A 17,341-nucleotide genomic window follows, 5' to 3' on the forward strand; every position below is an offset into this window, starting at 1 on the left:
GCTGTTCATAAATCACACAAAGAACATGTCCATCTCAGTTTTCAGTAACTAACTGACCGGAGGCAGACAGGCTGCAGCTCGCTATCTTAATCAGGTGTTCTGACACACACACACACACAGAAGTCCGAACACATTCATCTGTGATTGTGTTGACCTCGACGGTTGCTGCTGGTTACGATGACCTCGACGGTTGCTGCTGGTTTGTGAGAGACAAATGGAGAGAGAGAGAGAGAACGGGAGAGAGAACGGGAGAGATAGAAAGGAAGAGAGAATGGGAGAGAGATAAAGGGAGAGAGACAAAGGGAGAGAGAGAAATTGAGAGAAAGAAATTGAGAGAGAGAAAGGCAGAGAGGGAACAGGAGAGAGAAAGGGAGAGAGAGAAGAGTAGAGAGAGAAAGGGACAAGGAACTGGAGAGAGAGAAATGGAGAGAGAGAACAGGAGAGAGAGAAAGGAAGAGAGGAAGGGAGAGAGAAAACAGAAGAGAGAGAAAGGGAGAGAGAGAAAGGGCGAGAGAGAGAAATGGAGAGAGCTAAATGGAGAGAGAGAAAGGGAAAGAGACAAAGGGAGAGAGAGAAATGGAGAGAGAGAAAGGGAGAGAGAGAGAAATAGCTGTAGCACATTTTAATACTGCTGTGTGTGTGTCTGTGTGTGTGTCTGTGTGTGTGTGTGTGTGTGTGTGTGTGTGTGTGTGTGTGTGTGTGTGTGTGTGTGTGTGTGTGTGTGTGTGTGTGTGTGTGTGTGCATGTCTGTGTCTCTGTGTATGTGTGTGCTGTTAATTAAATTTTGTTTTTGGGTTGCAAAAGGTCAGAACCGGGAAGACTAGATAAGAGAGACTAGGAAAAACAGGAGCTTGGAAAAACACTGATTGACTTGGCAAGACAAGACGAACTGGCAACAGACAAACTGAGAACACAGGTATAAATACACTGACGCATACCTGGTTGACAGGGGATGCCGGCGGTGAAAGTCGGCGATGAGAGCCGGGTCCAGGATGTCCTTAGCGAGGACACAGCAGCTCTCCTCCGTGCCATAACCCTCCCAGTCAACCATTCACTGGAAACCCCTGCCCCGTGGTCGAACACTCAGGAGGTGTCTCACCGTGTACCCCGGATGACCATCGATGACATGGGGAGGGGAGTGTGGGCCTGGACAGAAGACAAAGGGCTCTGTCAAAGGGCTTAATCCTGGACACATGAAAAGTAGGGTGTATACAGAGGGAATGGGGTTACAGAAGAGGAACAGCAATGGGACAAAGGACTCTAGAGATGGGGAAGGGACCAATGAAATTGGGTGAAGGATTGCTGGACTCCACCCAGAGGGGCAGGTCCTGTGTTGATAGCCATGGCCTCTGCCCAAGACTATAGCGGGGAGCTGGAGTCCGGTGGCGGTCTGCTTGTTGACGACACCTGGAGTTGGTCTTGAGAAGAGGCTCTTCTCCAGGTATGCCGACAGCAGTGGACGAACATCTGGGCTGAGGGTATGTTGACTTCCTGTTCTTGCTCTGGGAAGGAGGGCTGATACCCCATGGAGCACTCGAAAGGGGAAAGTCCAGTGGCCGAGCAGGGAAGAGTGTTCCGGGCATACTCCACCCGGACCAGTTGTTGGCTCCAAGTATTGGGTTGGTCGAATCGAAGTAACGTAGTGTCGTTTCCAGGTCTTGGTTCACCCGCTCCAACTGGCCGTTGGACTGGGGATGATATCCGGAGGACAGGCTGGCTGTCAACCCAATAAGGGTGCAGAACGCTTTCCAGAACCGGTCCACCGGGAGTCCATGGATCTGGAAGGCGTGTTGCACCATGAGCTGGGCCGTCTCTTTGGTAGAGGGGAGGAATGAATAGGGCGGCTTTGGAAAACCGATCCATTACCATTCTATAGAGCAACATCATTCTATCTTAGAACAACATCATTCCATAGAGAAACATCATTTTATAGAGCAACGTCATTCTATAGAGCAACATCATTCTTTCTTAGAGCAACATCATTCTATAGAGCAACGTCATTCTATAGAGCAACATCATTCTTTCTTAGAGCAACATTATTCTATAGAGCAACATCATTCTTTCTTAGAGCAACATCATTCTATAGAGCAACATCATTCTATCTTAGAACAACATCATTCCATAGAGAAACATCATTCTATAGAGCAACATCATTCTATAGAGCAACGCCATTCTATAGAGCAACGTCATTCTATAGAGCAACATCATTCTTTCTTAGAGCAACATTATTCTATAGAGCAACTTCATTCTATAGAGCAACATCATTCTATAGAGAAACATCATTCTTTCTTAGAGAAACATCATTCTATAGAGCAACATCATTCTATAGAGCAACATCATTCTTTCTTAGAGCAACATTATTCTTTCTTAGAGCAAAATCATTCTATAGAGCAACATCATTCTATAGAGCAACATCATTCTTTCTTAGAGCAACATTATTCTTTCTTAGAGCAACATCATTCTAGAGAGCAACATTATTCTATAGAGAAACATCATTCTATAGAGCAACATCATTCTTTCTTAGATCAACATTATTCTTTCTTAGAGCAACATCATTCTATAGAGCAACATCATTCTATAGAGCAACATCATTCTTTCTTAGAGCAACATTATTCTTTCTTAGAGCAACATCATTCTATAGAGCAACATTATTCTATAGAGAAACATCATTCTATAGAGCAACATCATTCTTTCTTAGAGCAACATTATTCTTTCTTAGAGCAACATCATTCTATAGAGCAACATCATTCTATAGAGAAACATCATTCTTTCTTAGAGCAACATCATTCTTTCTTAGAGCAACATCATTCTTTCTTAGAGCAACATTATTCTATAGAGCAACATCATTCTATAGAGCAACATCATTCTATAGAGCAACATTATTCTTTCTTAGAGCAAACTCATTCTATAGAGCAATGTCATTCTATAGAGAAATATCATTCTATAGAGAAACATCATTCTTTCTTAGAGCAACATCATTCTTTCTTAGAGCAACATCATTCTTTCTTAGAGCAACATCATTCTATAGAGCAACATCATTCTATAGAGCAACATCATTCTTTCTTAGAGCAACATCATTCTTTCTTAGAGCAACATCATTCTATAGAGCAACATCATTCTATCTTAGAACAACATCATTCCATAGAGAAACATCATTCTATAGAGCAACATCATTCTATAGAGCAACACCATTCTTTCTTAGAGCAACATCATTCTATAGAGCAACGTCATTCTATAGAGCAACATCATTCTATAGAGCAACGTCATTCGATAGAGCAACATCATTCTTTCTTAGAGCAACATCATTCTTTCTTAGAGCAACATCATTCTATAGAGCAACATCATTCTATCTTAGAATAACATCATTCCATAGAGAAACATCATTTTATAGAGCAACGTCATTCTATAGAGCAACATCATTCTTTCTTAGAGCAACATTATTCTATAGAGCAACATCATTCTTTCATAGAGAAACATCATTCTATAGAGCAACATCATTCTTTCTTAGAGAAACATCATTCTATAGAGCAACATCATTCTATTGAGCAACATCATTCTTTCTTAGAGCAACATTATTCTTTCTTAGAGCAACATCATTCTATAGAGCAACATCATTCTATAGAGCAACATCATTCTTTCTTAGAGCAACATTATTCTTTCTTAGAGCAACATCATTCTATAGAGCAACATCATTCTATAGAGCAACATTATTCTATAGAGAAACATCATTCTATAGAGCAACATCATTCTATAGAGCAACATCATTCTATAGAGCAACATCATTCTTTCTTAGAGCAACATTATTCTTTCCTAGAGCAACATCATTCTATAGAGAAACATCATTCTATAGAGCAACATCATTCTATAGAGAAACATCATTCTTTCTTAGAGCAACATCATTCTTTCTTAGAGCAACATCATTCTATAGAGCAACATTATTCTATAGAGCAACATCATTCTATAGAGCAACATCATTCTATAGAGCAACATTATTCTTTCTTAGAGCAAACTCATTCTATAGAGCAATGTCATTCTTTCTTAGAGCAACATCATTCTATAGAGTAACATCATTCTATAGAGCAACATCATTCTATAGAGAACATCATTCTATAGAGCAACATCATTCTATAGAGCAACATCATTCTATAGAGAAACATCATTCTATAGAGCAACATCATTCTTTCTTAGAGCAACATCATTCTATAGAGCAACATCATTCTATTGATCAACATCTTTCTTAGAGCAACATCATTCTTACAGCAAAATCATTGTATGGAGCTACATCATTCTATCGAGCAACATCATTCTATACAGCAACATCATTCTATAAGAGCAAAATTATTATTTCTTAGATCAACATCATTCTATAGAGCAACATCATTCTTTCTTTAGTTGTGTAGACCTGCCTCTTCCCTTTTTGTGAGTGCAGTGTCTTCTTTATTGCTATGTCATGAGTCATGAAGATTAGGTCTATCAGATTTGTGGTCAGGCTGTGTTTTGTTGTAACTGTTGTGGCTGTAGCCTCCCTCTCTCCAGAACCTGATTTGTGGTCAGCTCATGCTGTGGCTCCCTCCCTCCCTCCCTCCAGAGCCAGGTTTGTGGTCAGGCTGTGCTGTGGCTGTTTGTGTTTCTGGACAGAGCCCCAGGACCAGCTTGCTTAGGGGACTCTTCTCCAGGTTCATCTCTCTGTTGGTGATGGCTTTGTTATGGAAGGTTTGGGAATCGCTTCCTTTTAAGTGGTTGTAGAATTTAATGTCTCTTTTTTGGATTTGGATAATTAGCGGGATTCTAATTCTGCTTTTCATGCATTATTTGGTGTTTAACATTGTACACTGAGGATATTTGGTGTTTGTCCCATTTTGTGTATGCTTCGTTGGTGAGCGGACCCCAGACCTCACGACCATGAAGGGCAATGGTTCTATGACTGTATTTTTAGCCAGATCCTAAATGGTATGTCAAATTGTATGTTCCTTTATGTTTTTTGTGTGCTCTATGGTAACAGTGTCTAGATGGAATATGTATTTGTTGTCCGGCAACGGGACCTTTTTTGGAACACCATTATCTTTGTCTTACTGAGATTTACTGTCAGGGCCCAGGTCTGTCAGGGCCCAGGTCTGTCAGGGCACAGATCAGACAGAATCTGTACAGAAGATCTAGATGCTGCTGTAGGCCCTCCTTGGTTTGGGACAGAAGCACCAGATCATCAGCAAACAGTAGACATTTGACCTCAGATTCTAGTAGGATGAAGTCGGTGATGCAGACTGTTCTGGTGCCCTCGGCAATTGGTTGATATATAATTATGTTGAAGGGGGTGGAGCTCAAGCTGCATCCGTGTCTCACCTCACGGCCCTGTGGAATGAAATGTGTGGGTTTTTTGCCAATTTTAACCGCACCGTAATTTGGTAAAAAGCCAATTTGACATTTGCTCAGTGCATTTCTTTCACTGAGGAAATGTACGAGTCTGCTGTCAATGATAATGCAGAGGATTTTCCCAAAGTTAATGTTGACGCATATCCCATGGTAGTTATTGGGGTCAAATTTGTCTCCACCCCAAATCACCCCATCTCCTCTGCTCACCATACCCACCCCCATAATAGCTGAACTAATTGTGTAGAATGGTAATTTAGCAGAAAGTGTGTGTAGCACAGTCATGTGTGTACAGTATGATAGAGAGAGGCAGACAGAGAGAGAGAGAGGTAGAGAGAGACAGAGAGAGAGAGAGAGAGAGAGAGAGAGAGCGAGAGAGAGGGAGAGGTGAGAGAGGCAGACAGAGAGAGAGGCAGACAGAGAGAGATGGAGAAAGAGAGAGAGGGGGGAGAGAGAGAGAGAGAGAGAGAGTGAGAGATAATGGCTCCCAATTAACTTAACTTTGGAACTTTGGTTGCCGTCTCTCTGTACTAAAATGTTTCCCCTTTCATCCCTGGGTTGGAGGTCTGGCAAAGGAAGACCAATCATAACGCAGCACCTGGAGCCACACACCAATGAGCATGGAGTGCTCATGCACTTCCCTGTTGTGTCGACGCAGTACCGCAAACCAGATGCAGGCAGGAACGTGTAGACACACACAGGAAAGCCTTATATCTCTTCTGTGATGATCTTTCTAATTACTCTGTCTTTGTGTAGAGAAGCATTTTTGACACATTCTATTGATGCGGATCAACAGATTTAGCTTTGACATATTGAGGACTGCCGCGCCTTTGAGGCTAAAATCATCATCACGTACTGTAGACACTTGTTTTCACTCTGTCCAATATTTCAAAGGTTTTCAGGATATTTGTTGTTGTTGTCAAAATGACTTTTGAAGCTGGGAGAGAGCAGTGTGAGTGGAATTGTCTGACAATGTTTAACCACTGATAAATGTTGATCACTCATCATACTGGAACATGTGCTGTTTCCGCTCATATTCTTTCAAAGACATCGTTTTTCATGATGTAGCGTACACTGTAAAATAAAATATTGTTGTTTTTACAGTATTATACAATAAAACTAACAGTAAAGTACTCTGAATTATTTACAAAAAAAAGTCCATAAATCGCAATGCACACTGGGTGATTTTAGGCGTAACTGTTAACTCTTGTGTCGTGTTTGGGTCTGTGGGACCCATTTTCAATGTTTACTAAAATAAAAATGTTTATTTTAATTATTTTTTCAACCTGAGACTCATCTGCTCATTTCCTGTGAAGAACGTGTCAAATAAAACATTTTCATTGAGTTCACTGTGCTACTCATTTATATGTGGTGTTCACTGTGCACCCCCTACTCATTTATATGACATATGTGGTGTTCACTGTGCACCCCCTACTCATTTATATGACATATGTGGTGTTCACTGTGCACCCCCCTACTCATTTATATGACATATGTGGTGTTCACTGTGCACCCCCTACTCATTTATATGACATATGTGGTGTTCACTGTGCACCCCCTACTCATTTATATGACATTTGTGGTAATGAAAGTGTGGAAAAGTGTGTGTGTAGGTGAAAACAAGTAAAAAGGAAACGAAAAGGTTTGCATGTGAGCCTTCACTCTGCCTTCCTCCTCCCTCGGTCTGCTGTTTCAGCATATCATCAATAACCTGTCTGTCTCCCTGCCTGTCTGCCTGTCTCCCGCTTTTCTCACACTTTTAACCGTTTGTAGTGACTGAAACCTTACAATGTCTTGCGGGAACCTGCACAATGTATTGTAAAAACATTGGGGGAGAGACACAACAAATAAATAGCTTTCCGTGTGGCTCCTTAACACAATAAATCAGTATTGCAAAAATAATATATGCTCCGAAGGCCTTAGAAATCATTTTTCCAGAGAGAGAAGCTAGTGTGGAAGGAGCATCTTCCACTTTGGAACATTATTTGTTTTCAGAATATGAGGATAATGTCTCTGTCAATTCGGAGTCTGACAATGAGTTAGAAGAAGGAGAATGAGATTGACCCTCACCCAGCCTGTCAGCAGCCAGCCCCAGTACCAGCCCTTCAGCAACCAGCCCCAGTACCAGCCCTTCAGCAGCCAGCCCCAGTACCAGCCCTTCAGCAGCCAACCCCAGTACCAGCCCTTCAGCAGCCAGCCCCAGTACCAGCCCTTCAGCAGCCAGCCCCAGTACCAGCCCTTCAGCAGCCAGCACCAGTACCAGCCCTTCAGCAGCCAGCCCCAGTACCAGCCCTTCAGCAGCCAGCTCCAGTACCAGCCCTTCAGCAGCCAGCCCCAGTACCAGCCCTTCAGCAGCCAGCCCCAGTAGCCCTTCAGCAGCCAGCCCCAGTACCAGCCCTTCAGCAGCCAGCCCCAGTACCAGCCCTTCAGCAGCCAGCCCCAGTACCAGCCCTTCAGCAGCCAGCTCCAGTACCAGCCCTTCAGCAGCCAGCCCCAGTACCAGCCTGTCAGCAGCCAGCCTCAGTACCAGCCTTCAGCAGCCAGCCCCAGTACCAGCCTGTCAGCAGCCAGCCTCAGTACCAGCCATTCAGCAGCCAGCCCCAGTGCCAGCTTGTCAGCAACCAGCTCATCAGCAGCCTACAGGAGGAGAATATGGATGTAAAAATATGGTGAAATTGAATGGTCTTCTTGTCCAAGAAATGAGCCAGTGGCTGCCAATGTGATAAGGATGCAACCAGGGCCGATGCAGATGGAGGTTACTCATGTTACTCATGTACAGGTCATGAAGTCTTCCCAGACACCATCCAGAAAATACTTCTGGACTGCATTAATTTGGAGGGAAGGCACATTTTTGGAGAGATATGGAAAGAAATGGACCAAACTCATTTACATGCATACTTTGGGGTTCTTATCCTTGCTGGTGTTTTCAGATCCACAGAATCCCTGTGGGATACAGAAACTGGCAGATAACTTTTCTGTGCAACAATGTAACTGGAAAACGTCCATTATTTCCAACACAACCGAGACACCACACCAGTTCGGCGGCAGAGAGACCAGCTAGCTGCAATCAGGTCAGTGTGGGACAAGTGGGTGGACCGCCTTCCACTGTTTTACAACCCTGGTCAAAATGTTAATGTTGATGAGCAGCTTATGCCATTTAGGGGCCGCTGCCCCTTCAGGCAGTACATACTGTCTAAACCCGCAAAATATGGAATCAAGATCTGGGCTGCCTGTGATGCTGCTTCATCATATGCGTGGAATCTGCAATTGTATACAGGGAAGCCAGATGGCGGAGCCCCTAAGAAGAACCAAGGGATGCAGGTTATCCTGGACGTGACACAAGGACTTCGTAGCCACAACATCATATCCGATAACTTTTTTACTTCACACAAGCTGGAACAGGAGCTCCTCAAGAGGAAGCTGATGATGGTAGGAACAGTACAAAAAACAAGCTAGCTGTTAAATACACGGAACAGGCCTCCTCTAAGTTTGTGTTCACGGCCTACACATCCCTAGTGTCCTACATGGCAAAGAAAGGCAAAAATGTGCTACTCATGAGTACACTGCATAGGGATGGGAGAACATCAAAAAACAGAAATCATAATGGATTACTATGCCACAAAAGGAGGGGTGACATTTTAGACAAGCAAAAGAGGAACCCTACGCTGGCCACTTGTGATATTCTTCAACATCTTGGATATCTCTGTCACGCCCTGACCTGTTTCACCTGTCCTTGTTCTTGTCTCCACCCCCCCTCTCCAGGTGTCGCCCATCTTCCCCATTGTAACCCTGTGTACATATACATAACCCTGTGTTTTTGCGCTTGTCTGTTGCCAGTTTGTCTTGTTTGTCAAGCTTACCAGCATTTGTCCTGTCAGCTCCTGTTTTTTCCTAGCCTCTCTTTTTCTCAGCCTCCTGGTTTTTGAGCCTTGCATGTCCTGACCCTGAACCCGCCTGCCTGACCACTCTGCCTGACCCTGACCCTGAGCCTGCCAGCCGTCCTTTACCTCAGCCTCTTTTGCAATAATAAACATTGTTACTACGGCACGGTCTGCATCTGGGTCTTACCTTATCCTGAATGTACTAACTGACCCAGCAGACCCATGCAAGCTGCTCCTCCCAAGAAGCCACCATCGGGAAGCACGAGGAACTGCTGTGGACTTATGGAGGGGGTCCAAATGTTGGCTGAACGCATGACCGGGCATTGGACGGTTTGCTGGAGCAATTCCATGGGTTGTCTGGGAGGCAGCCTACCACGGTGCTGTCTCAATGGCCACTCCACCTTATCGGGAGCCCCGTTTAAGACCAAGGCTATGGATACCTACATTGGGGACTCCCTAGATGCTGGATTGATCTGTCCCTCTTCCTCTCCCGCCAGTGCAGGCTTCTTCTTCGTGGAGAAATATGACAAGATCCTGCGCCCGTGCATTGACTACCTGGGACTCAACGACATTACGGTTCAGAACCGTTACCCTCTACCACTCCTCTCCTCAGCCTACGAGCCGCCCCAGGGGGCCACTGTGTTTTCCAAGCTGGATCTATGGGATGCCTACCACCTGGTGCGGATATGAGAGGGGGACGAGTGGAAGACGCCCCTGCTGTGTTCCAGGCTCTGGTGAAATGGTGTTTTCCACAACATGTTGAACCGGTTCGTCTTCGTCTACATCGATGACATCCTCATCTTCTCCCGCTCTCCTCAAGAACACATGCTCTACGTCCGGGAGAGATGAATCAGCTGTTTGTGAAGGTGGAGAAGTGTGAGTTCCATCGCTCCACCATCCCCTTTATGGGTTACATCATATCTGCTGGAAGTGTCCAGATTTATCCCTGGAAGGTGAGAGCAGTGATGGATTGTATATCATGTAGCTATATATCCTCTAGCTATATATCCTGTAGCTATATATCCTGTAGCTATATATCCTCTAGCTATATATCCTCTAGCTATATATCCTGTAGCTATATATCCTGTAGCTATATATCCTCTAGCTATATATCCTGTAGCTATATATCCTCTAGCTATATATCCTCTAGCTATATATCCTCTAGCTATATATCCTCTAGCTATATATCCTCTAGCTATATATCCTTGTTGAAGGAATTTAATTCCTCTGTTTTAATTCCCAATTCAAATTAAACACTCTGTCAATTCATAAGAATTTGTAAGACCCTTATTTTATAGGAATGGACAGAGCCCGGTCTTAAAGTCAAGTAACAGCCTTTATTCAAGAGAGTACTGAGTACACACACATTTTACCACAGGTTATAAACTGAAAATGACATCAGCGTTTTCTAAATGTTCCGTCTCTTCTTGACACTGGTAGAAAGGCTCTATAGATCTCAAGCCTTCCCTCCTCGCCTAGAGCCAAGATCAGCCAGTGTAGATAAGCATTCTAGTCAGTCTGGAGATATAGTTCATTCATTTGTACCAAAGAACAGACCGTCATTGTTCTAAACTCTTGACCACATTCACACACACATTATGTTCAGTACTGGGATCAAGAAAGAAAACTCATACATATACAGAATAGTATTCTGATTAGTACATATACAATAACATAATAGTTTTCGGATTAGTACATATACAGTAACACACTCGTTTTCTGATTAGTCAGTCCTGATTGAAATGTATACATAATTAGTCATCATTGATAAAAATTCCCTTAACAATCCTCTAGCTGGAATGGTAGATTTGCAGTGGAAGAATGTGCAAAGTAGAAATACAAATAATGGGAGGCAAAGGAGCAAAATAAATAAATAATATAAATACAGTAGGGAAAGAGGTAGTTGTTTGGGCTAAATTATAGGTGGGCTATGTACAGGTGCAGTAATCTGTGAGCTGCTCTGACAGTTGGTGCTTAAAGCTAGTGAGAGAGATAAGTGTTTCCAGTTTCAGAGATTTTCATAGTTCCTTCCAGTCATTGGCAGCAGAGAACTGGAAGGAGAGGCGGCCAAAGAAATAATTGGTTTTGGGGGTGACCAGAGAGATATACCTGCTGGAGCGCGTGCTAGAGGTGGGTGATGCTATGGTGACCAGCGAGCTGAGATAAAGGGGGACTTTACCTAGCAGGGTCTGACCACGAGTATGAAGCGAGGGCCAGCCATCGAGAGCGTACAGGTCGCAATGGTGGGTAGTATATGGGGCTTTGGTGACAAAATGGATTGCACTGTGATAGACTGCATCCAATTTGTTGAGTAGGGTATTGGAGGCTATTTTGTAAATGACATCGCCGAAGTTGAGGATTGGTAGGATGGTCAGTTTTACAAGGGTATGTTTGGCAGCATGAGTGAAGGATGCTTTGTTGCGAAATAGGAAGCCAATTCTAGATTTAACTTTGGATTGGAGATGTTTGATGTGGGTCTGGAAGGAGAGTTTACAGTCTAACCAGACACCTAGGTATTTGTAGTTGTCCATGTATTCTAAGTCAGAGCCGTCCAGAGTAGTGATGTTGGACAGGCGGGCAGGTGCAGGCAGCGATCGGTTGAAGAGCATGCATTTAGTTTTACTTGTGTTTAAGAGCAATTGGAGGCCACGGAATGAGAGTTGTATGGCATTGAAGCTTGCCTGGAGGGTTGTTAACACAGTGTCCAAAGAAGGGACAGAAGTATCCAGAATGGTGTCGTTTGCGTAGAGGTGGATCAGAGACTCACCAGCAGCAAGAGCGACATCATTGATGTATACAGAGAAGAGAGTCGGTCCAAGAATTGAACCTTGTGGCACCCCCATAGAGACTGCCAAAGGTCCGGACAGCAGACCCTCCGATTTGACACACTGAACTCTATAAGAGAAGTAGTTGGTGAACCAGGCGAGGCAATCATTTGAGAAACCAAGGCTGTCAAGTCTGCCGATGAGGATGTGGTGATTGACAGAGTCGAAAGCCTTGGCCAGATCAATGAATACGGCTGCACAGTAATGTTTCTTATCGATGGCCGTTAAGATATCGCTTAGGACCTTGAGCGTGGCTGAGGTGCACCCATGACCAGCTCTGAAACCAGATCGCATAGCAGAGAAGGTATGGTGAGATTCGAAATGGTCGGTAATCTGTTTGTTGACTTGGCTTTCGAAGACCTTAGAAAGGCATGGTAGGATAGATATAGGTCTGTAGCAGTTTGGGTCAAGAGTGTCCCCCCCTTTGAAGAGGGGGATGACCGCAGCTGCTTCAATCTGGAACCCCTGTGGGGGGTGCAGTGCTGTTGACCGGGGTAGGAGTAGCCAGGTGGAAAGCATGGCCAGCCGTAGAAAAATGCTTGTTGAAATTCTCAATTATAGTGGATTTATCAGAGGTGACAGTGTTTCCTATCTTCAGTGCAGCGGGCAGCTGGGAGGAGTTCTTATTCTTACTTCTTATTCTCCATGGACTTTACAGTGTCCCAGAACTTTTTTGAGTTAGTGTTGCAGGAAGCAAATTTCTGCTTGAAAAAGCTAGCCTTGGCTTTTCTAACTGCCTGTGTATAATGGTTTCTAGCTTCCCTGAACAGCTGCATATCACGGGGGCTGTTCGATGCTAATGCAGAACGCCATAGGATGTTTTTGTGTTGGTTAAGGGCAGTCAGTCTGGGGAGAACCAAGGGCTATATCTGTTCCTGGTTCTAAATTTCTTGAATAGGGCATGCTTATTTAAGATGGTCAGGAAGGAATTTAAAAAAAATAACCAGGCATCCTCTACTGACGGGATGAGATCAATATCCTTCCAGAATACCCCGGCCAGGTCGATTAGAAAGGCCTGCTCGCTGAAGTGTTTCAGGGAGCGTTTGACAGTGATGAGTGGAGGTTGTTTGACCGCTGACCCATTACGGATGCAGGCAATGAGGCAGTGATCGCTGAGATCTTGGTTGAAGACAGCAGAGGTGTATTTAGAGGGCAAGTTGGTTAGGATGATATCTATGAGGGTGCCCGTGTTTAAGGCTTTGGGGAGGTACCAGGTAGGTTCATTGATAATTTGTGTGAGATTGAGGGCATCAAGCTTAGATTGTAGGATGGCTGGGGTGTTAAGCATGTTCCAGTTTAGGTCGCCTAGCAGCACGAGCTCTGAAGATAGATGGGGGCAATCAGTTCACATATGGTGTCCAGAGCACAGCTGAGGGGAGAGGGTGGTCTATAGCAGGCGGCAACGGTGAGAGACTTGTTTTTAGAGAGGTGGATTTTTAAAAGTAGAAGTTCAAATTGTTTGGGTACAGACCTGGATAGTAGGACAGAACTCTGCAGGCTATCTTTGCAGTAGATTGCAACACCGCCCCATTTGGCAGTTCTATCTTGTCTGAAAATGTTGTAGTTTGGGATGAACATTTCAGAATTTTTGGTGGTCTTCCTAAGCCAGGATTCAGACACAGCTAGAACATCTGGGTTGGCAGAGTGAGCTAAAGCAGTGAATAAAACAAACTTAGGGAGGAAGCTTCTAATGTTAACATGCATGAAACCAAGGCTATTACGGTTACAGAAGTCATCAAAAGAGAGCGCCTGGGGAACAGGAGTGGAGCTAGGCACGGGCGGGCCTGGATTCACCTCTACATCACCAGAGGAACAGAGGAGGAGTAGCATAAGGGTACGGCTAAAAGCAATAAGAATTGGTCGTCTAGAACGTCTGGAACATAGAGTAAAAGGAGGTTTCTGGGGGCGATAAAATAGCTTCAAGGTATAATGTACAGACAAAGGTATGGTAGGTTGTGAATACAGTGGAGGTAAACCTAGGTGTTGAGTGATGATGAGAGAGATATTGTCTCTAGAAACATCATTGAAACCAGGAGATGTCATCGCATGTGTGGGTGGTGGAACTAATAGGTTGGATAAGGTATAGTGAGCAGGACTAGAGGCTCTACAGTGAAATAAGCCAATAAACAGTAACCAGAACAGCAATGGACAAGGCATATTGAGATTAAGGAGAGGCATGCTTAGTTGAGTGATCAAAAGGGTCCAGTGAGTAGTTAGGTTGGTTGGGGTCACGGCGATTTAGACAGCTATCCGGGCCATCGGTAGCAAGCCACAGATGGCGTTCAGGTAACGTCGCGACGGAGGAGCCAGCCGGATAACTCCCTCGGGTAGATAACGTCGGCAGTCCAGTTGTGAAGTCCCGGTGGGGCTCCGCGTTGGCAGTAAAACGGGTCCGGATAGGTGAATGTAGCCCAGGAGTGAAGATATCGTGTAGATATATATCCTCTAGATATATATATATATATATAGATACATATCATGTAGCGATATCATGTAGTCATATACCATGTAGCTATATATATGTATATTGTGTATATACTCTAGATATCATGTATATTGTGTAGCTATATATGCTCTAGATATATATATATATATATATTTATATATATAATGTAGTTACATATCATGTAGCTATATTTCCTCTAGCTATATATCATGTGGCTATATATCCTCTAGCTATATATCTTGTAGCTTTACATCCTGTATCCTCTCTCTGTCTGTCAGATTACTTTTCTGGTCCTCCAGGGCTAAGCTGAGATAAGGATGTGTGTGTGTGTGTATGTATGTGTGTGTTTGCTTAGAATAAGTCACCCAACACAGAAGACGAGAGCTGAAATACCTGGTGGTAGAACCATGCGGCACAACTGTGAACAGTTGAGTGGGAAAACAGGGATGAAGTCGTGCGGAGGAGACCTTAGAGAAGTACTCTTCGTGATGAAGAGAGCTGAGAATGCCCAGAGGGCAGGCGAGTGTCTGCATATCATGAGGGGAAGGGCTCACCTCATTCGCCACTCGACCTGTCTTCTCTCCAATAGACCTGTGTGATTGGTTTGTTGAGCTTCTGAGATTCAAGTAAATCCCACATGTGAGATATGGAAACGAGTAATTGAAAGAGAACCACCTCCTCTGCACAGGCTTCCTCCCTTCTTATGAAGAATCCAAGGGCCGATGGGCTTTTCCAAGGGGCGTTTCCAAGTGGCGTTTCCAAGGGGCGTTTCCCAGGGGCGTTTCCACGGGGCGTTTCCACTGGGCGTTTCCACGGGGCGTTTCCCAGGGGCGTTTCCAAGGGGCCTGTCAGTAAATCCTGGAGCTTAGTGGGTATCCTGTGTTAATTGGGATTCACCTCTGGAAAAATACAGATTTTGGGATTCTTCCGTTTTCGTCCTGGAAGCAGAAGGCTGGTTCTGACAAAGCAGGAGTTCTTTACGACTAAACTAAAAATATCCCTGGCACATTGCTTTATCTCTGGAACGTGTTGGAACAGAGACCGATCCACACATGTGTTGTGTGTGAGAGAGAGGGAGACGGGGATGTTGACTCTATATTTCCTTTAGTCATAGTGTAAGACAACACATATCCACCTAGCTACTTTACAGAAGGCACCATGTTGTCCAAGGTCCTGTCTGTTGGCCATGTTGTCCAAGGTCCTGTCTGTTGGCCATGTTGTCCAAGGTCCTGTCTGTAGGCCTCCCTCCCTCTCCCTCCCGCTCTCTCTCTCTCTCTCTCTCTCTCTCTCCCCCCCGCTCTCTCTCTCCCTCTCTCTCCCTCCCTCCCGCTCTCTCCCTCCCTCTCCCCTCCCGCTCTCTCCCTCTCTCCCTCCCGCTCTCTCCCTCTCTCCCTCCCCCTCTCTCCCTCTCTCCCTCCCCCTCTCTCCCTCTCACTCTCTCTCTCTGTTTTATGGGTGTATGTGGATCGAGGGCCTGTTTCGAAGGAGATTTCTTCACCCTACTCTCTTTCTCCTGTTTGTCTTCCTCTCCTCTTTTGATCCCACACTGACGGATAGAGGGAGAGTGAGCTTTGTAACGTGAGAGAGGATGAGACAGAGAGGGAGAAGGGGAGAGAGGGATAGACCAAGAGGCAGAACGAGAGAGACGAAATAGAAAGAGAGAGATGGGGAAGAAGGGCGAGAGGCATTAAGTGTACTGCTTCTTAATGAGAGAAAGAGGAGGAGAGGAAAAGAGGGATAGATGGACAGAGAAAGCAGGATTGGAGGATAGTCCCAGTAGAGAATGGCTGAATCTCTTCTCTAATGAGATTAATGGGAATTGATCGCTGACGCTGTGATGTCAGGGGAGGTACATGTTCTAGCTGTGTGTGTTTGTGTGTGTGTGCTGCAAACACAACTTTTGAACTTGTACATGTTTGTCTGTTGTGTAGGTTTGGTATATTAATTGTGTTTGAGCGTGCCTGTGTGAATGTTGGTGAGGTGTGTACAAGCTTGTACACTTGTTGGACTCAGTGGTTGAGTCATGTGTGTTCGTTGATCCAAGCTACAGTAGGGAAAGGGGGATACCTAGTCAGTTGTACAACTGAATGCATTCAACTGAAATGTGTCTTCTACATTTAACCCAACCCCTGTGAATCAGAGAGGTGCGGGGGGGCTGCCTTAATCGACATCCACGGTGCCCAGGAAACAGGAATCTGCCTTGCTCAGGGGCAGAATGACAGATTTTTACCTTGCGGTTACTGGCCCAACGCACTATCCACTAGGCTACCTGCCACCCAGTAGGTCTACATTTCATGAGGGCTTCAAAGTGTGACATTTAGACAAGAGCCCTCAGATGGATCTGTTGCATTCCAGAAGGGACAGTCAACAAACGTCTTTTGTGTTATTTGTGTTATTTTACCAGGTAAGTTGACTGAGAACACGTTCTCATTTACAGCAACGACCTGGGGAATAGTTACAGGGGAGAGGAGGAGGATGAATGAGCCAATTGTAAACTGGGGATTATTGTGATGGTTTGAGGGCCAGATTGGGAATTTAGCCAGGGCACCGGGGTTAACACCCCTACTCTTACGATAAGTGCCATGGGATCATAAATGACCTCAGAGAGTCAGGACACCCGTTTAATGTCCCACCCGAAAGACAGCACCCGACACAGGGCACTGCCCTGGAGAATTGGGATCTTTTTTTTTAGACCAGAGGAAAGAGTGCCTCCTACTGGCCCTCCAACACCACTTCCAGCAGCATCTGGTCTCCCATCCAGGAACTGACCAGGACCAACCGTGCTTAGCTTCAGAAGCAAGCCAGCAGTGGTATGCAGGGTG

Source organism: Oncorhynchus tshawytscha, linkage group LG24, assembly GCF_018296145.1.
Source record: "Oncorhynchus tshawytscha isolate Ot180627B linkage group LG24, Otsh_v2.0, whole genome shotgun sequence".
NCBI classification, from domain to species: Eukaryota; Metazoa; Chordata; class Actinopteri; order Salmoniformes; family Salmonidae; genus Oncorhynchus; species Oncorhynchus tshawytscha.